We start from the raw sequence: 25,373 nt of genomic DNA, 5'->3' as shown, positions 1-25,373 counted from the left end.
ACTCCACTAGGGAGGGGGGTGATCATAGGGGCTTAGTTCTTCACCCCTCACTGTGAATCTCTTTCCTATACTATCATGGATTAACTCAATGTTCTCAAGAGACAAGATCCTTTTCGTTGTATGAGGTAGAATTGGACTCTTAGTGATTACCACCTTCTTTCCGGGTGAGAAGTCTTCAGTAGAAATCTTCTTGTGCCTCCAACCTCTTGGCACCTTCTTCTTAGGAACTCTCTCCTTGGTGGATGATGTACTCTCAACACCAAACTTAGGTTTGATGTTAGGGAAAATTTTATTGGTTCTCGCTAAGGGATGCTTGAACAGTGAACTCTGCTTTGCATCAGTTAAGGGTCCTTGTAGACTTGGGGTAGTGAGCTCACCCTTCATGCAAGTGCCTCCTTCATCAAAGTAGTGTAAAGTTCTAAAAACCTTGAATACCAAGTAGTCTTCATGCATTCTCAGAACTAATACCCCATTTTCCACATCAATCAAAGCTCTCCCAATGGCTAGGAATGGTCTTCTAAGGATCAGAGAAACGTTTGCATCCTCTCCCATGTCAAGGATCACAAATCTATAGGGAGAAAAAGTTCTCCAACCTTAACCTAGATATTTTCTACTATTCCATGTGCCTGTTTCACAGACTTGTCTGCCATTTATAGTGCTATACTTGTTGGTTGTGCCTCTTGAATTCCGAGCTTCTTCATTACAAACAAGCGCATTAGATTGATGTCTGCAACCAAGATCACACATGGCTTTGTCAAAGTTGATGCTCTCAATAGTGCATGGAATCTGAAGCTTACTGGATCTGACATCTTTCTTGACAACTTGCTTTGAATTAATGCACTAAATTCCTCAGTGAGGACTACTGTTTCATCTCCTTTTAGGGTCTTCGTTTTAGAGAGTAAGCCCTTCATGAACTCAACTAGAGAGGCATATGCTCCAGTACCTCCGTAAAAAGAATACTGATTTTTAACTTTTTTAAGATTTCCAAGAACTGTGAGAATTGCCCGTCCTTGGTCTCCTTTTGGAGCTTCTGAGAGCATGGTGACTTCGGCGTGTGCTCTGATGCCTTGGATAAGTTGTGTACTACGGTACTCTCAGCCTTCTCTTCAATTTCAACAACACATGCTTCCTCCTTTGTCACGGGTTCATCAGCCACTGTGATGACCTTGCATTCCTCTCTTGGATTTAACTCTGTATCACCAGGAAGAGTGTTAAGAGGCCTCTCAGGTATTCACTTGCTTAACTAATCCACTTGTACTTTTAAGTTTCTAATTGAAGCTCTGGTCTCATGTATGAAACAATGAGTTGTCTTGGAGAGTACGGCAACTACAGAGGCTAAGTCAGGGGTGCTTTGGGGTTGGACAGTCGCTTGTTGCTGCAGAGAGGATTGAAACTGACAATTCAAAGTAATATTTTGTAACAATTTTTTTTAATACAAAAACCAAAATTTGTTACAAAAGTAGTAACAATTTTGGACGTTTAAAATATTTTTCGTAACAATATAATTTTTCCTATCACAAAATTTACTTACAAAATATAACTTGATTTTGTAACATTTTTCATTCTTTTAGTTACAAAAGCACAATATTTATTTTATAACAATTTCTTTAATCATAATTTGTTGAATCGTAACTCGTAAAATATAAAAATTATGAAATTTTTTATAGCAGAAATTAATTTTACAAACAATGAAATAAATATCAAATAAACCAAATTATCCATTGGACTATAACTAATATATACCATAGCAAGTCAAAAGTCACATACTCAACACAAATTCACAAATCAACTTAAAACACAAGTTCATAACATACAAGTTTATACGCAACTAAAATAAATTAAGTAGCAAATAAACCAACCAAACTACTATGATGAACAACTAATTAACTAAAGTCTAAATAAATTATTTAATAGTCACTCTATTCTTCATCAATCATGAAATCTTCACGAGTTTCACAAGCTTCTGCATTACCATCTTCATTATCAACAGCAGGAGGAGGAGGTCTTGGGAGAAGTTCTTCAAACTCATCATCATCAAGATAAGAAATAGTCAGAGTATAAGAGCAAAAATTCAACAATTGAACTCAATGCAATAACAAAAATTCACCATTGTAGTTCATGATTAATAAAACATATAAGAATTAATTTCAATTATCACCATTCACCAAAGCAATATTCATGTAAATAATAAAATCATCGTCTCATCACAACAGCAACAGGCCAACAACAAATACACTAACTTTCTTCTTTTTCTTTTGGTTCCTTTTTTCTCTTTTTAATCAAATGAATATTTAACAAAAAAATTTCAACAACAGTAAAAATTCCATCATTCATTTTAATCAATCCAAAACAAGAAACAGAACAAGCAAAATTCAATTCAATTTTTATTAATCATTCATCCTTTTAACATATGCCCATACCTGACCTCCCAAGTCCCAGAACACAAGTTTCCTATTTGCAGCTTCAATACGATCGATATTCAACCCACAGTTGGAATGATTTAATCAGGAAGAAGACTTTCTATGTTTTAGTACACTGACAACATCCTCTCTAGCAAAGTCTATAAAGTTAATGTATTCAGCAACTCAGGGAAACATAACAAAGTTCAATAATTTTATAAAAATATGGCATTCGAAATATGCATTACTATTTTCCCAACCTTGTCAATCCTTAGAATGAGTACATGAATAATAGTGGAGCATTACAAGTCTGATTTCTTCCAGTGAATGATACTCACCTCTGCAGGGAACAAATCTGGGTGTTTGGAAAATATTCTGAGCCTCAAATCGTTGTATCTGGAAGAAATTGGAACTACACACATTAAAAGGGAAAAAGGATTATAATCAATATTGTTGGTTCATCACATACTAGAGGAGAAGCGGAAGAGGCAGAACAGAGCCATTTTTCCCAAATCCCTAATAGCAACTTCCCTGTTTTCTTTCCCATTTGCGTTTCTCTTCACGGCAGACCTTGCCGACGGCGGCTCTACCCACGGCGAGGGCGACAGCGTGAAGCAACGCCCCTTCCTTCTCTTATTCGCAGCGGCTCTAATGGCGATGACAAGGCGTAGCGGCGGCGGTAAACCCTAGTGGCAGCAGCGACGGGTTAGAAGCGCTCCTTGGTCGACGACGCGCGCGACAGGTCTAACGGCGGTGGGAGCATTCGAGGTGATGGCAACGCGGGCTCCCTTGTTGGCGAGTTCGCAGCAACTCCCCCTAGCTCTCTCTCTCTCTCTCTCTCTCTCTCTCTCTCTCTCTCTCTCTCTCTCTCTCTCTCTCTCTCTCCTGCGATGGCTTGGTGGTGACGTGACGATGGTGATGCGACCGGTGACGCGACGACGGTGGCAAGGCGGCTGGACAGGGGCAGCAGCATGGCTCTTCCTCTGCTTCTCTTCTCTAATTTGACATTGTGTGTGTATGTTTGTGTTAAAGCTGGGGTTTGGAGTTTGGTAAGAAAAGAGACGGTGCTGCTTTTAGTTGGGGGTGGGTTTAGGGTTAGATAAAATTAGGATATATTGTATTGATTTAAAATTTAATTTAATTTTTTAAAATTAGTTTTTAATTAAATATTTTAATTAAAAATTAAAAATAATATAATTTATTTTTTTATTTTTAAAACTAAAATTTTAAATTTTAGTTATTAAACTATATTATATAAAATTTTTATTCTTTTAAAATTATTAAGATTTATAATTTAAATATACAAAATTGTTCAATAACTATAAAATTATATAAAATTTTTAGTTTAATTATCAAAACTTAGTTTAGCTATTTTTAATAAAATAGTTTATGAAAATAAAATTTTTAATAAATAAATAAATTGAAATTAACTAATAATAAGATCTTTAATAATAATTTTGTAAAAATATTATTTAATTAAAAATTTTTAAATTATTTTTAAATAAATACTCTAATTTTAAGAATTAGAAATAATTAAATTAATTATTCTTAAAATACCATTTGGTTACAAATAAATGACTTGTTACAAAAATATTGTATTTTGTGACATTAATTTTTTTGTTACAAATATTTTGAATTTTTGCAACAATATAATCTTTTGTTACAAAATATTATAATATTTTGCAACAAAACAACAGTTCGATACGAAAGCTAACATAATTTGTAACAAAAGAAATGACGTTATTACAAAATATTGTAATATTTTGTAACAATTTTAAATTTGATACAAATTTTTTGTTACAAATGCTCCATTTTCTTGTAGTGTTAGTCAACCTCTAACTGTGAAGAAAAGTCAAGTGAAGATAATCAAATTGGATTCACAAGTCCTAGTCAAATCCAAAGGGAAAGACTAGCTTTAGTGACATGCAATTCAATTAGCAGCTTATCAATTATCAATCAACAATAGAGTTTGATAACTCAAGAGTCACTAATTACTCAACCTAGGCCAAGAGGAGAAAAAACCTAACTCATAACTAGAAGAAGCATTTCATCAAACACATAAAAGGCAATAAAGGTAGACATCATAAATTACAAGAATTAAAGGAACTACAACTAATCAAGGTAAGAGATCAACATTAGAAAACTAAAGCAAGCATTAAAAGACATGAAAACAATAAATTACATTGGAAGGAAATGTAGATCTACAAAAGAATTCATAAACTACAACTAACAATACAAGAGAACTACAAGAGAAGTAGAACGCTACAACCACAAGAGAGCAATTAAAGATGAAAAAGGAGAATTAAAACAAAAGAGAAGAAGTAGATCTAGATCTAAACCTAATCCTAATTCTAGAGAGAAGGGAGAGCTTCTCTCTCTAGAAACTAACTAAAGCATAATGAAAACTAAACTAAAACTCACTAACTAACTAATTGGTCCATCCCTCTTCAATCCTTGGGTTAAATAGCATCAAAAATGAGTTGGATTGGGCTCAAAATGCTTCAGAAATCCCTGGCCACGAGTTGCCTTTAGTGAGTCACGTGCAGCTTCCCACACGTACGCATCCCTAAACGCCTAGAAACTATGGCAAATTTTATATCATTTTGAAACCCCGGATGTTAGCTTTCCAATGCAACTGAAACTGCCTAATTTGAACTTCCGTAGCTCAAGTTATAATCGATTAAGTGCAAAGAGGTCAGCATTGATAGCTTTGCGATTCCTTCATTTTTTCATGAGTTCTCCTTTTTTACATGCTTTTCCTTCTTTCCCTCAATCCAATATTTGCCTTCTAAACATGAAATCACTTAACAAACATATCAAGGCATCTAATGGAATCAAGGTGAATTAAATTTAGCTATTTTAAGACCTAAAAAGCATGTTTTCATACTTAACCACAAATAAAGGAAAATTTACAAAACCATGCTATTTCATTGAATAAATGTGTGAAAAGATGATAAAATCCCCTAAAATCAACACAAGATAAACCACAAAATTGGGGTTTATCAAATCTTTCCATACTTAAATAATAGCATGTCTTCATGCTAAACCAAGAAAGACAAAAAAAAGGGTAGGAACATTTATTCAGTGCAAAGAAACTATATAAACCTATTAACATGCATGCAACTAAATGCAATATGACTCTATCTACTTGGTTAAAAGTAAATCAATCTCCAAGACATACATGAACAAGTAGGGCCAAGTAATATGATGATTCATGAATCCTACCAATTCAAATCTCAAAATGAAGTACAAATAGACTTGTAAGAAGAAAGCTCATGAAAGTCAGGAACAAGGAATTGAGCATCGAACCCTCACTGGAAGTGTATCCGCTCTAGTCGCTCTAGTGTATAGGGTTGATCACTCAATTATCTTCTAATCATGCTTTCCAAGATTTATTTTTCATCTAACAATCAACAATTATTCAATGAATTCATATATTTATCATAAGGTCTTTCCATAAGGTTGTAATGGGACTAGGGTCAAGGTAGGATTGTATATGGTTAAGTGGACTAGAATTTGAATCTTTGATAAGCTTAAGCTTCCCACCTAACCTATGACAACCTATACAATTGAAAGCTAACCTAACTACCCATTCTTCACATTTTCACATACTCATGCATTTTCTTTTTTATCACAACACATATGCATTGATTTTTATTGTACTTCACTTTGGGGAATTTTGTCCCCTTTTTATTTCTTTTTTTTTCTTTTTCTTTTTCTTTTCTTTCTATTTTCTTGTCTTTTTATTCATATACATATTTTTTCTTTTTCTTTGTTTTTTCTCATTTTTTTATGCAATTATATAAAAATGTATCAATGCATATGGTTTAAATATTTAATTAACACATGAGAATATACCCAATTCCCAAATATAGAAATACAAACAAAAACACCCTTTTACCTCAACCAATGTCCCAAGTTTTCCCACACTTGAATGATACACACACTCACTAGCCTAAGCTAATCAAAGATCTAAATTAAGGATATTTATTATTTTTCACTTTAAGGCTTGTAATGTGCTAAATTAAAGAACGGAGTGGATTAATCGTAGGCTCAAAGTTGGCTAACAATGGAAGATAAAAGGTAAGGCTATTTGGGTAAGTGAGCTAATTGAAATGATGGCCTCAATCATATAAATGCATGTATACACAAAATAATGGACATAGAGAATCAAACAAATCAAAGATCACAAATATAGGAAGAGAATAATGCACACAAGAAGGAAGATAAGTGGTTATAAGATGTAACCACACAATTAGGCTCAAAACTCACAAGGTTGTGTGTTCTTAGCTCAAAAACCATGTTCCAAAATAAATTCTTTCAAGCAAGATTAACACAAAAAAATTTCAAATTGGTAGGGTGCCCTAAAACAGTTTCTTGGAAAAGAAATCATCACCCTAACCAAGTAGTCCTAATAAGAAAGAAGTGGTAAAAAATATGTACAAATTCTAACTAACATGCAACCTATCATGCAATATAAAAACTAGCTAACATTGGTGTTGAAAAAGAAAATTGTTAACCATGGTGATCGATCATCGATCGAACCTCCCCACACTTGAAGATTGCACCGTCCTCGGTGCATGCAAAGAAGAGCAAGGTGGACGGGTTGAAACAACTGATCAGCTTCCTCAAAAGATTGTGCGGGTGGACTTGTTTGTTGCCCCATTTAGAAGCTTTTCCTTTTCTTCTTTTGGTGGCCAACCTAAAAGAAAAGGAAAAGAAAGAAAATTAAGCCTATAACAAAGATATCAAAGCAATAGAACATAGGCGGGGCTAATTCCAAATACGAGTAAGGTTCTCACTACATGTTAGCTACGCATATAAGTGAGAGAGCAGTATAGGCAAACAGCATATCAACCAATACTTGATGCAAGAGAAAAATCAAAGTATAAGTGAATAACATAAAGAGCATGTTGCACCAAGTTCAAGCAAGAATTGACACAAATAAGATTAGTGATAAGCATGAAAGCATTTGGTCCCATCCTAACTCAATGATAATGAAGTACAAAAACAAAGAATAATGAATTAGGAAGGACTAAAACACTAATCTTGTGTGTGGAACAAATATGACCATTAATGCTAAACAAGTCACGAATCACCAAAACAATGCAAGAAATTCTTAAAAATTGAGAAAGACAATTCAACACCATTATTAAAATGAGAAACTTAGAAAATAAAATAAGAACAAGCTATAAAAACAAAATTAAAATGTAATGAATGAAAATAAGCAAATGCAATAAAAGAAAATGGAAGAAAAGAAAAAGAAATTTTTTTAGTATTTTATTTATTATTTATTTATTTATTTATTTATTTTTATTTATTTATTTATTTTATTTATTTATTATTTTATTTATTTATTTATTGAAGAAAGGAAGAAGAGAGAAGAAGAAAGGTAAAAAGAAAGAAGAAGAAAAGAAGAAAGAAGAAGAAAGGAGAAAGCAGAGAAAACAGGGTGGATTGCAACATGGACAATCCACGCGTAAGCGTTGCCCATGCTCACGCGTGGATTGCAGCAGGGGTAATCGACGCGTAAGTGTTGCCCACGCTTACGCGTGGGTGCACTGGCACAAAGTAGGCATAAAGTGGGCACAGCTCTCTGGTTTTTGTACCATATGACAATCCACAAGCATGGCCCACGCTTAAGCGTGGATTGACACTTTTTTTAAACAAAAAAGAAGCCTAAAATAGAATTTAACACACTCCTAACCTATAAACATTCTAAATTAACCAAAATTCAAATTTAACAACAAATCTTTTGGTTTTTGAAAAATTTTCAAATACAAAACAAACAAAACTTACACTTCAAGTAAAACACTACTCAACAACAACTATTCTAATCAAAACATGAATTTAACAAACAACTTATCAATAAAAGTAAAATGTATAAGAGTATAGAAAATAAGAAAAACTTCCTACAATGGCAACTCAATTCCTTCATTGATTATATATACAAGAGAATCGAAAGAGTTTACCATGGTAGGGTGTCTCCCACCTAGCACTTTTATTTATTATCTTTAAGTTGGACCATTGACGTTAGGATTTTTGCTAGTAAAGAATTTTATAAAAATAGTTGCGTTGTAGATATAGATTCTAAACCAACAGAAATCCCTTCATGCAAACATTTTGGTTGTCACAAGTAACGAACCCCTCAAAATTGATAACCGGGTATTAAACCTCGGGTCGTCTTCTCAAGGAATTGCAGGGAAGTATGTTCTTATTATTGGTTATGGGGATTATAAATTGGGGTTTTGAGAATGAGGAATAAATATGGCAAATAATTTAAATGACAATTAAAATAAATAAATAACTATAAAATAAACTTTTGGCAAGGTATAAGAAATTGGAAGTCTAGACTTAGTTATCCTTATCAATAATAATGAAAGTTAAATCTTAATTCCACTTAGTTGACCTTTACTAAAGCAAAGAAAAGTCAAGCAACTAATTAGTTTGATCTTCGAATCCTATTTATTTCCTAAGAAAAGGTTGGGATTATTGAAGTTCAATTCAACTAGCATAGATAACAATTATCAATTATATTGAGTTGAGGTAACTCCTGAGTTACTGATTTCTTAACCAAAACCAAAAATGTAGAAAGCTAATTTAAAATCATCAATATCTCGAATACCTCAAATAACAATACATTCAAAGCAATAAAATCTAACATGGAAAAGTTCATAAGCCAATTGGGCAACATAAATCAAATACAAATGAAAGCATTTAAGTATCTCAAAGTAGAAGAGAAGTCAAAATAAAGAAATATAGAACCTGATGTGAAGATGAGACAAATTCCTAATTCCTAAAAATCCTAATCCTAAATCCTAAGAGAGAGGAGAGAGCCTCTCTCTCTAAAACTACATCTAAAACTAAATTTATGAATTATGAGAGCATGATTATAAATGGATGCAATCCCTCCACTTTATAGCCTCTAATCTGAGTTTTCTGGGCCGAAAACTGGGTTGAAAATAGCCCAGAAATCGCTGGAGAAGAAATCTGCCATGTTGGTTTTTTGTCACTGCGACGCGGCCGCATGGAGCACGCGGTCGCATCGCCTAGCGTCAGGGTAACTATGGCATATTATATATCAAATCGAAGCCCCGGATGTTAGCTTTCCAACGCAACTAGAACCACGTCATTTGGACCTCTATAGCAAAAGTTATAACCATTTGAATGCAAAGAGGTCAGGCTGGACAGCTTTGCAGTTCCTTCAACTTCTTGTATTCCTTCCACTTTTGCATGCTTCCTTTCCATCCTCTAAACCATTCGTGTCCTGTAATCCCTGAAATCACTTAATACACATATCAAGGCATCTAATGGTAATAAGAGAGGATTAAACATAGGGAACTTAAGGGCAAAGAAGCATGTTTTCAATCAAAGCACATAATTAGGAAGGCAAATGTAAAACTATGCAAATAGTATGAATAAGTGGGTAAAGAGTTGATAAAATCCACTCAATTGAGCACAAGATAAACCATGAAATAGTGGTTTATCAACCTCCCCACACTTAAACATTAGCATGTCCTCATGCTAAGCTCAAGAGAAGCTATAAAGATGAAGAGGAATGGTAGAAAGTATGAAATGCAATCATATCTATATGAATGCAACTAAATGTGAAATGCTTCTACCTACTTGGTTAAAAATAAATAAGTTCTCCAAGACAAACATAAATCAGATTTCACTAATTCAAATTATACAATAAAATACATGTAAACTTGTAAGAAGATAGCTCATGAAAGCAGGGAACATAGAATCAAGCATTGAACCCTCACATGAAGTGTATATCACTCTAATCTCTCAAGTGTCTAGGGTCAATCACTCTAATCTTCCCTAGTCATGCTTTCTAAACCTTGTTCTTTATCTAACCAATCAACAAATATTTAGCATACCAATGCAAACATCATGAGGTCTTTTTAGGGTTGTAATGGGGCTGAGGTAAAGGTAAGGATATATGTATGGCCAAGAGAGCTTTATAAAGTGAATCCTTGATTAGTCTAAGATCTCACCTAACATACTTTATACAATTTTAGAATACTTTACCTAACTACCCAAATTTTTCCCACTTTTGTATTACAAACTCATGTATCAAACTTTTTTTTGAATTTTGTCCCATGTGCATTGATCCTTTTTATTTTTCATTTGGGTAATATTATTTTTCTTCTCTTTTCTTTTCTCTCTCTTTTTTTTTGTATCCCCTTATTTAATTACTTAATTTTTTTTTTCAATGCACATGGTAATTTAATTATTTTTATTTCACATGAGCATGCTTCCCAAAACTTTTATTTTGAAATGTCTTTATTCTTTTTAACTCTCTATCTTTGTTTTTATCATCCATGTTCCCATAAGGTTCCCCACACTTAAACAATACACAATTTCTATCTTAAGCTAACCAATGATTCAACTTGGGATTTTTATTTTGTTTTTCTTCTTAAGGCTAGTAATGTGGTTATAAAACAAGAGGGGATTAAAAGCTCAAAGGGGCTAACAAGGGTGATGTATAAGGTAGGCTTTATTTGAGATAAGTGAGCTAAAATCAAACAATGGCCTCAATCATATGCAAGCATGTAAATATACTAAACAATGGACATATAGGCTGAAACAAAGTAAAGATTACAATTATAGGGAAGAAAATACACAAGAATAAAATATTATGGTTAAATAATGTAACCATGCAATTAAGCTCAAAATCTCACAGGTTGTGTGTTCTTTGGCTCAAAAACCATGTTCCAAATACAACTTCAAACAAATTTAAAAAAAATTTCAATTTAAATTAGTGAAATACTATAAAAATTTCTTGAAAAAGAAAATATTACTTCAACCAAGTAGTAACTAAATGCACAAAATCAAATAAATATGCAATCAAATATACAAATGCAACAACTAACAAGAAGAATAAACCATTGGTGTTGAGATAGAAGAGTGACTAACCCATGGAGATCGGTATCGACCTCCCCACACTTAAAGATTGCACCGTCCTCGGTGCATGCTGAGATGTGCAGGTGGACAGGTTGTTCCAACTGATGCTTTCCTTCAAGGATTGTGCAGATAGACTTGTTTTTGTCTCCCCTTTTAGAAGTTTCTCCCTTTTTCCGTCTTCGGTGGCCAGCCTGGAAGAAGAGAAAAAGAAGAACAGTAATACCCAAAAGTAAAGATAAGAAAATAAATGAAGTATGGGTGGGTTAATGCCAAATAATGAGAGTCTCAATTACATGGTAGCTACAACATGTAAGTGAGAAAACAATAGAAGTCATGGCATGCCAGTGGTACAAAATGTACAACAATGGGGAAGAGAGTGGAGGAGGAGAGATAATATAAATTCATGTCAATGCAAAAGTAATACAAAGAAAAAAAAAACATATTGGCATTGATAATATTACCTAACCAGAATAACACAAGTCATTAAGCACCCAAAATAGTTCAAGAGAAGATGCACAGTTAAATAAGAAAATCAAACACCAAAGGAAAAATAATGAATTTAGAAAATAAAATAAAAATTATGCACAAAATGAAGATGCAATGAATGAAATATGTAAATAAATTAAGTAAAATAAAATAAGAGATAAGAAGAATGAGAAGGGAAAGAAGGGAAGAAGAAGTAAGTAAGAAAGGAGGGAGGAAAAAATAGGATTGGGGAAGAAAAGATAAGATATTTGGCAAATTAGAATAAGCTGTGCGGCGCAAGTGACGCGATCGCGTGGGGCACGCGGTCGCGCGACTTGCGCTGATACTGATTGACGCGGTCGCGTCAGTCACGCGGTCGCGTGACACAATTCATGCTACTGGCGCGAGGGCAGCCTCGCGCTCGCACAACTCTCTGTTCAAATTATTATTAGTGCCAAATTTTAAGTGACGCGATCGCATGGGGCATGCGATCGCGTGAGTGGGCTTTAGAAGAATGTGACGCGGTCGCATGGGTCACGCGGCCGCATGGGTAGAATTGTGCATTCAGCGCCAATCCAGCACCACTCTAGCACAATAATTGGTTGTGCACCCTTTTACGTCGAAATCCAGGGCACGCGGCCGCGTGGGGCACGCGGTCGCGTGGGAGGCCATTATTCCCATGTGATACGGTCGTGTCAGCGACGCGGTCGCGTGGGACGATTGTGCCATTGGCACGCCTCCAGCCACGCTCTCGCATGACTCTCTGTTCGTTTTTATTTTTCTCCCCTCTCCTTGCGACGCGGATGCGTCGCTGATGCGGTCGCGTCGCGTGGCATTTTTTTATATCCATGAAAAATGCAGAATGCAATGCTAATATGAATGTTAAGCAAAACTCCAGGTTCAATATAATAAGAGAAAATAAGACTCGGAAACAAATAAAACTAGATAAAAATGAAAAAGAAACGATCATACCATGGTGGGTTATCTCCCACCTAGCACTTTTAGTTAAAGTCCTTAAGTTGGACATTCTGGTAAGCTCCTTGTTATGGTGGCTTGTGCTTGTACTGATCCAGGAATCTCCACCAATGTTTGCAAATCCAATATCCTCCGGGATCCCAAATCTTGTTTCTACACCCGTCTTCAAGTTGATTATCATGATTCCATTCGGGTGGTTCAGCTTTAGAATTCTCACTGAAGAGTCCAAACAACTTCCTAGACCCATTCAATTGAGCTCAATACCAACCTTTGCGTTTAAATTTCGAGCTTCCAACCATAATGAACCTTGCAGGACAGATCTTACCACTGACCATCTTCTTCTTACTCTTAATGCCATAAAGAGCTCTAAGTTGACCATCCGTCTCCAATAGCCCGTATTCAAGTGGAATTAGAAAGCTAAGAGATATGAATTTTACCCACTTGAATGTTGTGAAGGAAAATGGCAACTTAGGGGGAGGTGTTTTTAATGAACGTGCAAGCTCCACTCCCTTGTGCTCTTCTTTGACATCTTCCACCTCTTTGCAAGCTTCTTCAATTTCAACCTCGTCCTCTTGGTAGCTTTCTTCCAATTTAATCTCTTCTTTATTCCTTACCAAGGGCATGAGAGGTTGTGCTTCTTCTTCTTTAAACTCCATCTCTTGATCAACCTCTTCCAAGTCTTCAGCCATGATATGCCTTGGAGGTTGTACACCCTCCTCAACAACAAATTCAAACTCCTTAGAAGAGGGTTCTGTGACTTGAGGTTCCCGTGGAGGTTCTGCATCTCCTAAATCTTCAACCACTTCTTCCTCTACAACTATTATAGCTTCCTCCACTTGTTCCAGTACAAAGTCATGTTCCGTACTGTCCACTGGAGTTTCTAGTATCTCCTTCGTGCTGCGTTCTTCATTAAATTGTTCACATGAAGCCATGGGGGTTCCTTGAGTGTCCGAACGTCAAGAAGCTAATTGACTTATCCCTTGATTTAATTGGTGAAAGGTTGCATGAAATTTTTTCATTGTTTCCTTGAGACGATCCCTTGATTCTTGTTCCGCTTGGGTATCATAAGTACGACCATAAGACTCTTGGATTGATGGATATGGAGATGGCAAATATTGAGGTGGTGGTTCTTGGGAGTAATTAGGTTGGAATCAGGGTGGTTCTATATATGGTTCATATAGCTCATAAGGTGGTTGGTATGGTGGTTGAGGGTTAGGGTCATGTGGAAGTGAATGGTGAAAAGGGGCTTGTGAGTATGGTGGTTCAAAATTATATTGAGGAGGAAGGGGTTCATAGGCATATGGTAGGTCTTGTTGGTAGTCCAAAGAGTGCTCACCATAGCCATTGCCTTGATATGCATCACAGAATGGTTGTTGATAGTCCATTGGAGGTGGTTGTTGCCATGAGGGTTGATCAAATCCTTGTGGCTCCTCCCATCTTTGATTGTTCCAACCATGGTGCATGTTGTCATTATAATCTCCTCTTCCTGCGACAAAATTATGACCAGTCTCATAGCCAAAGGGGTGAGAGTTCATAGTAGTGAGAGATAATAAAAACAAAAACTAACAAAAAAGGAAAAAAAAATTGAAAAATATTTACAATAACCAATAATAAGGCACACGTTTGCAATTCCCCGGCAACGGCGCCATTCTGACGTTAGGATTTTTGCTAGTAAAGAATTTTATAAAAATAGTTGCGTTGTAGATATAGATTCTAAACCAACAGAAATTCCTTCGTGCAAACGTTTTGGTTGTCACAAGTAACAAACTCCTTAAAATTGATAACCGAGTATTAAACCTCGGGTCGTCTTCTCAAGGAATTGCAGGGAAGTATGTTCTTATTATTGGTTATGGGGATTGTAAATTGGGGTTTTGAGAATGAGGAATAAATATGGCAAATAATTTACATGACAATTAAAATAAATAAATAACTATAAAATAAACTTTTGACAAGGTATAAGAAATTGGAAGTCCAGACTTAGTTATCCTTATCATTAATAATAAAAGTTGAATCTTAATTCCACTTAGTTGACCTTTACTAAAGCAAAGGAAAGTCAAGCGACTAATTAGTTTGATCTTCAAATCCTATTTATTTCCTAAGAAAAGGTTGGGATTATTGAAGTTCAATTCAATTAGCATAGATAACAATTATCAATTATATTGAGTTGAGGTAACTCCTGAGTTACTGATTTCTTAATCAAAACCAAAAATGTAGAAAGCTAATTTAAAATCATCAATATCTGGAATACCTCAGATAACAATACATTCAAAGCAATAAAATTTAACATGGAAAATTTCATAAGCCAATTGGGCAACATAAATCAAATACAAATGAAAGTATTTAAGTATCTCAAAGTAGAAGAGAAGTCAAATAAAGAAATATAGAACCTGATGTGAAGATGAGACAAATTTCTAATTCCTAAAAATCCTAATCCTAAATCCTAAGAGAGAGGAGAGAGCCTCTCTCTCTAAAACTACATCTAAAACTAAAATTATGAATTATGAGAGCATGATTATGAATGGATGCAATCCCCCTACTTCCTAGCCTCTAATCTGAGTTTTCTGGGCCGAAAATTGGGTCGAAAACAGCCCAGAAATCGCTGGAGAAGAAATCTGCTACGCTGGTTTTTCGTCACTGTGACGCGGCCGCATGGAGCACGCGGTCGGTCGCCTAGCCTCAGGGCAACTATGGCATATTATATATCAAATCAAAGCCCCGGACGTTAGCTTTCCAACGCAACTGGAACCGCATCATTTGGACCTCTGTAGCAAAAGTTATAACCGTTTGAGTGCGAAGAGGTCAGGCTGGACAGCTTTGCAGTTCCTTCAACTTCTTGTATTCCTTCCACTTTTGCATGCTTCCTTTCCATCCTCTAAACCATTCCTGCCTTGTAATCCATGAAATCACTTAACACACATATCAAGGCATCTAATGGTAATAAGAGAGGATTAAACATAGGGAACTTAAGGCCAAAGAAGCATGTTTTCAATCAAAGCACATTTTTAGGAAGGCAAATGTAAAACCATGCAAATAGTATGAATAAGTGAATAAAGAGTTGATAAAATCCACTCAATTGAGCACAAGATAAACCATGAAATAGTGGTTTATCAACCATTGATGGGGTCCTTGCTAGGGTGGCTTATGCTTGAACTCTTCCGTGAATCCCTACTAATGTTTGTACTTCCAATAGCCTCCAGGATCCCAAATTAGGCGCACCAAGCTTCCAAGATGATAAGGAATTAAAAACAAACAAAAAGGAAAGATAAGGGGGTTTTCCTACTAGACCTCTAAGATACCTGTTCTTAGCAACCTAGGTCACCAGAAAGGATTCCCTACTAGACCTTCAAAGAACTTGTCCTTGATAACCTAGATCTGAGGGGCGAAAACTGAAAGAAGCCACCACGCAGATCACCTTAGTGTTGGATCCTCCAATCTTCCTCATGCAACAAGTGAAGCAAATCACTCACCTCACTTCTCACACAATAAAAAGTGTTTAAAAGCAACTGAAATTTATTCATGAAAGTTATATAAATTGTCCCACCAAAGGTGTTTAAATAGGCACCTAACAATTAACTAAAAGATAAGATAACTAATTTAAATCAGATTTGATCTTATTGGATTAGATCAGATTTGATTTAAATTTAAAAACAGATTTAAAATAAGTCTTCTAACAAACTTTTGACCACATAACAAACTAAAACAAGAGTCTAGAATTTTGAAATTTAAAAATAAATTATGCCTCCCACTGAATTCGGAAAGCATTATTGGTCTTCTTGCTGTCCTAACTTAGCCCAATGGGCCTTGCCCATTCTTCCTTGGTTAAAACTTGATGTAACTCCATATGCACAAGCGCTGGCAGGTTTCCAAAACTCTCCTTGAGCTTCTTTGCACGTGCTCTAGTGATGGGGCCTTCTGGAAGTGTGAAATTCCCATTCTGCCCTTTTGTCTTAGAATGCCCCTGTTGTCTTTCCGAGCATGTATCATTCCCTCCTTTCTCAAAAAGATTCGTACTCGAATCTGTGTCCATATCAAAAGGAGAGAGATTAGAAACATTGAAAGTAGCAGAGACATTATACTCACCTGGTAGGTCAATCTTGTAGGAATTGTCATTGATCTTCTCAAGCACTTGGAATGGGCCATCCCCTCTAGCATCAAGTTTAGTCTTCCTCTGAGCAGGAAATCTCTCCTTCCTCAAATATACCCAAACCCAATCTCCTGGTTCAAAGACTATATGCTTTCGGTTTTTGTTAACCCTTTCAGCCGTGGTTTTGTTCTTCCTCTCAATTAGGTCACGCCTTTGCATGTATTGCTTTAACTTTCTCAGCCTTGATAGCTCCATCTAAACTAATAATATCACTCAAAGGTAAAGGCATTAAATTTAAGACAGTGAGAGGATTAAAACCATAGACAAGTTCACAGGGTGAAAAACCAGTGGAAGAATGGATTGTCCTGTTATAAGCAAACTCAATAAAAGGTAAACAATCTTCCTAGGTTTTCAAATTCTTACCAACAACAGCACGCAATAAGGTTCCCAATGTCCTATTTACGACTTCAGTTTGACCATGAGTTTGAGGGTGACAAGTAGTTGAGTATAACAATTTTGTTCCCAGCTTACTCCACAAAACTTTCCAAAAGTGACTTAAGAATTTGACGTCACGATCATAAACAATAGTCTGGGGAACACCATGTAAACGCACAACTTCTCGAAAGAATAGGTCAGCAATATGTGTGGCATCATCAGTTTTATGGCAAGCAATGAAATGAGCCATTTTACTAAATCTATCTACCACAACAAAAATGCTATCTCGACCTCTCCTAGTTCTAGGCAAACCAAGAACAAAATCCATAGAAATATCAACACATTGATGCACAGGAACAGGTAAAGGAGTATACAAACCATGTGGTAAAGACTTAGATTTAGCTTGTTTACATGCAATGCACTTAGCACAAACTTTCTCAACATCTTTACGCATGTGGGGCCAGTAAAAATGCTCAGATAAAACATCCAAAGTCTTATGCACACCAAAATGACCCATCAAACCCCCACTATGTGATTCTAGAACAAGTAACTCCCTAATAGAACAAGTAGGTACACAAATTCTATTACCCCGAAAAAGAAAGCCATCATACTTATAGAATTTGTTATATGCACCATGTTCACATGCAGCATAGATAGAGGCAAAAGCAGAATCAGTTGTATACAATTTCTTCATACACTCAAAACCTAACAGTTTAAAAGTAAGGGTTGTGATTAAGGAATACCTTATAGATAATGCATCAGCAACCACATTCTCTTTACCTTGCTTGTAGGCGATTATATATGGAAAGGATTCAAGGAATTCTATCCATTTTGCATGTCTCTTGTTCAGCTTCCCTTGGCCCTTCAAGTGTTTGAGGGATTCATTATCAGTATGTACCACAAGTTCCTTAGGTAGCAAATAATGCTGCCACACTTCCAAAGCTCGCACCAAGGTATAAAGCTCTGTATCATAAGTGGAATAGTTGAGACGGGCCCATTCAACTTCTCACTGAAATAGGCAATTGCTCACTTTTCTTGCATCAAAATAGCACCTATACCAATTCCGGAAGCATCACATTCGATTTTAAAAGTTTTAGAAAAATCTGGTAAAATAAGAATGGGGGCAGAACACAATAATTCTTTCAAGGTGTTAAAGGCAAGTTCTTGTTCCTGATCCCATTTAAAGTTGACATGTTTTATGATGATTTTAGTTAAAGGTGCAGCAATAGTAGAAAAATCTTTAACAAACCTTCGATAAAAACCCGCAAGACCATGAAAACTTCTAACATCAGAGACATTCTGAGGTGTGGGCCATTCTCTAATAGCCTTCACCTTCTCGTCATCTACCTCAATTCCTGTAGAACTTATCACAGAACCTAGGAATACGACTTTACTCAGACAAAACGAGCACTTTTGGAGATTAGCATACAATTTTTCCTTTTTAAGTACCTCTAAAACAGATTGAACATGCAAAATATGATCATCAAGACATTTACTGTAGATAAGGATATCATCAAAATAAACAACCACAAATTTACCTAAAAACTCTCGCAAAACATGATTTATTAGTCTCATGAATGTACTAGGTGCATTAGTCAAACCAAATGGCATAACTAACCACTCATACAAACCATGTTTAGTTTTGAAAGTTGTTTTCCATTCATCGCCAAGTTTCATTCGTATTAGATGATAAGCACTCCTTAAATCTATTTTAGTAAAAATAACAGAACCATGCAATTCATCAAGCATATCATCAAGTCTAGGAATAGGATGGCGATACTTTACCGTAATCTTATTTACAGCTCTGCAGTCAACACACATCCTCCATGAGCCATCCTTCTTGGGCACCAATAATACCGGAACAGCACAAGGATTCATGCTTTCTCTCACAAAACCCTTAGCCAAAAGGTCCTCGACTTGCCGTTGCAGTTCCTTCGTCTCTTCATGATTGGTCCGGTAAGCTGGCCGGTTAGGAATGCTCGATCCGGGGACAAACTCAATCTAATGTTCAATACCTCGTAATGGAGGTAAATCTGAGGGCATCTCATCCAGAAATACATCGCCAAATTCCTGCAAGAGTGAAATAAAAGTACTAGGCAGGTTATGGTTAGTTTCAATGGTAGAAAGTAAAGACTCTAAATCGTACTAACACCAATGTTTTTTGCCCTAAACTAGCATGTTTTAGATCCCTCTCTTTGGCATAAAAACATATTTTGTGAGCACTCTCACTCTCCACATATGCTTTTCTTTTAGAACTCTCTTTTTCACTCAGACCCTGACTCTTTTTCTCACACGTTTCATCTCTCAAAGCCCTCTATTTACCCTCTTGTTTTTCAATTTTCTCACATCCTAAAGACTCTTTAGTAGATTTGCGCATGCTTAGTTGCTCCAGGTACACTTCTTTAGGTGTCAAAGGTGCAAGGGTAATCTTCTTCCCAAGATAAGTGAAGGAGTATCGATTTGTGAAACCATCATGGACCACCTTCCTATCATACTGCCATGGATGGCCTATGAGTAGATGACAAGCCTGCATGGGAACCACGTCATAAAGTACCTCGTCACTATATCTCCCAATAGAGAACTGTATGCGGGCTTGCTTCATAACCTTCAACTCACCAACATCACTTAGCCACTCCAGTTTGTAAGGGTTAGGGTGTTTGGTGCATTTCAACCCCAATTTTGTGATCAAAGTAGAGTTAGCAACGTTTGTATGACTTCCAGCATCAATGATCATGAGTCCAACCTTACCTCCCAATAAAACTTTTGTATGAAAGATATTCTCTCGCTGTTTTAGACGATCATCATTGGCTTGTACATTTAAGATCCACCTAGTGACAAGGGTCTCGCCACTAACAGCATACTCAAGTATATCTTCATTATCTGTAGCATCATCCGTATATGGCATGTCTTCATACCCATCTGAGTTATCAGATTCTGAGAAAATATCATTTTCTTTAATTACCATGGTCCTTTTATTTGGACACTCGAAAGCATAATGGCCTAATCTGCGGCACTTAAAGCAGGTAATATCACGATGCCGTGCAGGAGGTTTAGAAGTGGGATTAGGTGTGGGCGGCTTCCTGTGCTTCTCTGTGGGCTTCTCCTTTGATTCGGTAGGTTTGGATCCAGTCTTCTCCCTGAAATTAGCACCTCTCGAATCCCACCTTGAAGTAGAATTATGCAGTCCTTTCGCTTTTTGCTGTCTTTCCACTTTGATAGCTAGGTTCACCAAGTCTTCCATAGTCACAAATGGAAGATGTTTTACAGTATTTGCAATGTCTCAGTTCATTCCACTCAAGAAACATGCCATAGTAGCCTCAGACTCCTCCTCAATGTTTGCTTGGATTAGTAGCATCTCCATCTCCTTATGATACTCATCTACAGACTTAGAACCTTGGTATAACCGTTGGAGCCGTTGATGTAGCTCCTTGTAGTAGTAAGAAGGGACAAACCGTTGTCGCATGACTTTCTTTATCTTTTTCCAAGACAGAATTGGTAGTTTTCCATTACGCCTCCTCTGTTTGTCCAGCTCGGCCCACCAGACAAGGGCATAATCTGAGAATTCGACAGCCGCTAGCCTTACCTTTTTTACATATGTGTAGTCATGACACTGAAATAGGAGCTCTACCTTGCGTTCCCATTCCAGGTACGCCTCAGGGTCACTTCTGCCTTTAAATTCTGGGATGCGCATCTTGATAGCATTAAGGTTATTATCCACATCTACCGGTTGTCTATGATGCCGGGTTCTGGATGAAGTCTCCTCTTCAGACTCCGTAGAATCATTATGAATAGATTCTCGTGACCGTGCTTTTTGCCTAAGAGAAAAAGAGTTAATTCGAGAATCCATGTCATCAAGACGTTGTTAAATCCCTGTAAGGATGCTGGCAAATGCGTCGAGGCGGAAAGTTAGTTGCGGATCGGGGTTTCCTTCAGTGTTAGCCATCAGTGAATCTAAAAAAGAAAAGACCTTACAGCACTCTTCTCACGTGTATCACTCGAAATAGACACTCGTGTTTAACTCAATACGTGGCTTTTACCCTCTGATGAGCTTACCACTCTTGTCTTTTTCCAGTCTTGGATTGCCTTAACAAGTTGCACTTCGGAAGATGAGGAATTGAGACACCAAACTAAGATAATCTGAATGATAGAAATGTTCAACTTGACAAGAAGACAATTAAAGTATGTGAAAAAATGGAAACAATGAGTGATACTAAAATGACAAAAACTAGCAAAATTGGATCCTAAGTGGAACCCAAGGAAAATTTGTAAAGTTAAACAACGGGAAAATTTAAAATTTCGTTTTTTTTAATCTAAAGTGAATTGCAGAAATTGAAGAGAAAAATAAAGAGATTAAACAAGACCCATGGAACGTGTAGATAAATAATAATTTACCTACGACCTGTAACTGATACCAGATGATAAGGAATTAAAAACAAACAAAAAGGAAAGATAAGGGGTGGTTTTCCTACTAGACCTCTAAGATACCTGTTCTTAGCAACCTAGGTCACCGGAAAGGATTCCCTATTAGATCTTATTGGATTAGATCAGATTTGATTTAAATTTAAAAACAGATTTAAAATAAGTCTTCTAACAAACTTTTGACCACATAACAAACTAAAACAAGAGTCTAGAATTTCGAAATTTAAAAATAAAGTATCCCTCCCACTGAATTTGGAAAGCATTATTGGGCTTCTTGTTGTCCTGACTTAGCCCAATGGGCCTTGCCCATTCTTCCTTGGTTAGAACTTGATGTAACTCCATATGCACAAGCACTGCCAGGTTTCCAAAACTCTCCATGAGCTTCTTTGCACGTGCTCTAGTGATGGGGCCTTCTGGAAGTGTGAAATTCCCATTCTGCCCTTTTGTCTTAGAATGCCCCTGTTGTCTTTCCGAGCATGTATCATTGATACGTGGTCAGGAGGGCATTTTCGTCATCTTAGAGCTAAGGGACGGAATGGTAATCTTGTCATATTCAAGGATCTGAATACTAGAAGAATTGTATCATGCCAATCTTGGACATCAAGAAGACCAAGAGTCCGTCTCCAAAATAGTGGAGCTGAAAGGGCGACAACTCATAAAGCCCATTGGACTAAGTCAGAACAGCAAGAAGCCCAATAATACTTTCCAAATTCAATGAGAGGCATAATTTATTATTAATTTTTGAATTTTTAGGCATTTATGTTAGTTTGTTTTGTTCTTAGAGTTTGTTGAAAGATTTGAATTACTCCTGATTTGCTTAGTAGTATTTTTAGGAATTTTAAATTTAAATCAAATCTGATCTAATCTAATAAGATCAAATCTGATTTAAATTAGTTATCATATCTTTAGGGTTTTAAAATTTAAATCAAATCTGATCTAATCCAATAAGATCAAATCTGATTTAAATTAGTTATTTTATCTTTTAGTTAGTTGTTAGGTGCCTATTTAAATACCTTTGGTGAGACAATTTAGATAACTTTTGATGAATAAAATTTCCTTAGTGCTTTATGCATGTTTTTATTGTGTGATTAAGTGAGGTGAGTGATTTGCTTCGCTTGTTGCATGGAGAAAATTGAGTGATTCAATTTTCATCCCTCTGATCTAGGTTGTCAAGGACAGGTTCTTTGAAGGTCTAGTAGGGAATCCTTTCCGGTGACCTAGGTTGCTAAGAACAGGTATCTTAGAGGTCTAGTAGGAAAAAAACCCCCTTTATCTATCATTGTTGTTTTTTTTTCCAAGAGATCTCAAGTGAGTGCCAAGGCCCCAAAGTTGATATATATATATATATATATATATATATATATATATATATATATATATATATCGGGGTCCTATACTTTATTTGTCAACCCCCTTTCTTGATCTTCATGCTTCCACTTGGGTGACTTGGTTGGCAAACTTCTTGAATCCTCCTTAGAACTCCTAATCCTCATCTTAATTCCATAGAATTGAGCTTCACTCCACTTTTGGATTTCAAAGTTTGAACATCCATCCCTTGTGCACCTTGATTCAAATTGTCCATCAACATCCAACTCTTTCTTACTCTCTAACCCACAAAGAGTTCTAAGTTGACCATCCATTTCTAACAATCCATATTGATATGGGCCAAGGAAATTTAAAGATGAGATGATTACCCATTCAACTTGTAATTTGGATGGTGACTTAGCAAGGAAGATATCCATTGGTCTTGACATTGTAGGCTCCACTTCCTTTGGCTCCTCCTTGATGACTTCCATCTTTTGACAACTTTCTTCAATTTCTACTTGTTTGCTAACTTTTTGCAACTCTTCCTCATTGATCAAGTCATGTGTTGGAGGTTGCACACCCTCCTCAACATCGGTTTCACATTCAATGGGAAAAGCTTCAACAAGATCACCATTATCACTTGGTGTAGAGCTGTCTTCAATGATGGAGTTTCCTTCTTGTTCAACCTCTCCTAGATCTTCTTCAAATTCTTCTTCTTCAACAATCTCCATCCCTTCTACTTGTTGCAAAACACACTCTATTTCCTTGTTCTCAAGTTGAGCCTCTAAAATCTCTCTCATACTCATCTCTTCGGTTGATTCTCCACAATCATCTGTGAAATTGCTTTGCTTGTGGCATGAATCCCATGAGTCCAACTTTTGACGGATGGTTGCTTGAAACCGATCTATTGCTTCCTTGAGATGATCATTTGATTCTTGTTCCACCTTGCTAACATAAGTAGGATCATATTGCTCTTGGATTGATGGACATGGATATTCTTCCATGGAGGGTTGTGATGGAAAGGATATTCATCATATGGTTGGAAAGGAGGTTCATCAAAGTTTGGAGGTTGGAAGGTATTTTAGTTGTTGGTAGAGGATGAAAGTATGCGGGACATAAGTTCTTGGAGGGTAGAGGTGAAACCGGAGAGTGCGGTTTGGAGCTCTTCTTGCTCTTGAGAAATGATACCAAGTTTGTCATCCATAGGGGCTTGGTTGGAGGAGTAAAGATGTTAGAGTGGTGGTAATTCAATGGTTGCTTGTTCATAATTATCACAAGGATATTTATAGGGGGAATATGGATTAGGATTGTGTGGAGGTAATTGGTGGGAATAGGATGTGGATTGAGAATATGATGGTTGGAATGATGGTGTTTGAGGACTATGTTGAAAGTATAGTGCATGGAATGATGGTGGTTGAGTGGCATAATCATGATAAGAACCATCATATCCATTGGAATGATATGCATTATAGGAGGGATTACCATCATAGTAGCTTGAATGAGGAGGTTGCCATGGTGATTGCTCACATGGATGTGGCTCCCTTCTCAAGAATTCATCTCTCCCATAATGTGAGCCATCACTAAAGTTTTCATCACCTACAACATAGTCATAACCATATCCAAAACCAAAAGGATGAGAATTCATATGGAAAAGAGGAAATCAAAACAAAGTATATCAAAAAGAAATAAAGAAAGAAATAAACTCCTAAGTACTAGCAAAACCAAGAAATAGCCAAAAAGCAAGATATTCATAATATGAACATATTCACAATAGCCAATAACATAACACCATTGCAATTCCCCGGCAATGGCGCCATTTTGATGAGCTATATTTTGTCGGTATAGAATTTTACCAAATGAGTTCATCGTGTGTATAGTCTAAACCAACAAGCTATAATACATCAAACAAAGAAAGTGTTTCCACAATTCAAATCAATAACCAAGAGTATTACTCTCGAGTCATTCTCCCTAGGAGTTGCCCTAAAGTGCATATCATCGGCTAGGAGTCTCTTGGTGTTTGAGATTGAATACGAAGAATGTAAACAAGCTCGCATAAAAGTAATGAACAAAGAGCAATGAAACTAAGGGACACAAGAATTTGAAATCAAGCAGAGTGAATAACAATCAACCAATATAAAACCCTTGGCTAGGGTTGGGGATTGGAGGTCCTATCATCACTATCTCTATCAATTGTGATATCAATTGGTTATTGCTCCACTTAGTCAACCTCTAACTATGAAGAAAAGTCAAGTGGAAGTAATCAACTTGAGTCACAAGTCCTAGTCAAATCCTAGTGAGAGACTAGAGTTAGTGTCATTCAAGCCAATTAAGAATTTTCAATTATCAATCAACAAAAGCTTTGACAATTCAAGTGTCTCCAA

General features: G+C 36.3%; 1 pseudogene; it reads right to left on the bottom strand.

Moving 5' to 3' along the window:
* Window positions 1–1,919: 1,919 nt before the first annotated feature.
* LOC140175139 (uncharacterized) lies at window positions 1,920–23,798 on the bottom strand (annotated as a pseudogene).
* Between the last annotated feature and the right edge of the window lie 1,575 nt (window positions 23,799–25,373).

This window comes from Arachis hypogaea, chromosome 9 (genome assembly GCF_003086295.3).
Source record: "Arachis hypogaea cultivar Tifrunner chromosome 9, arahy.Tifrunner.gnm2.J5K5, whole genome shotgun sequence".
NCBI classification, from domain to species: Eukaryota; Viridiplantae; Streptophyta; class Magnoliopsida; order Fabales; family Fabaceae; genus Arachis; species Arachis hypogaea.
Note: the sequence above shows the minus strand (reverse complement) of the source record. Positions and strands in the feature narration are given on the sequence as shown.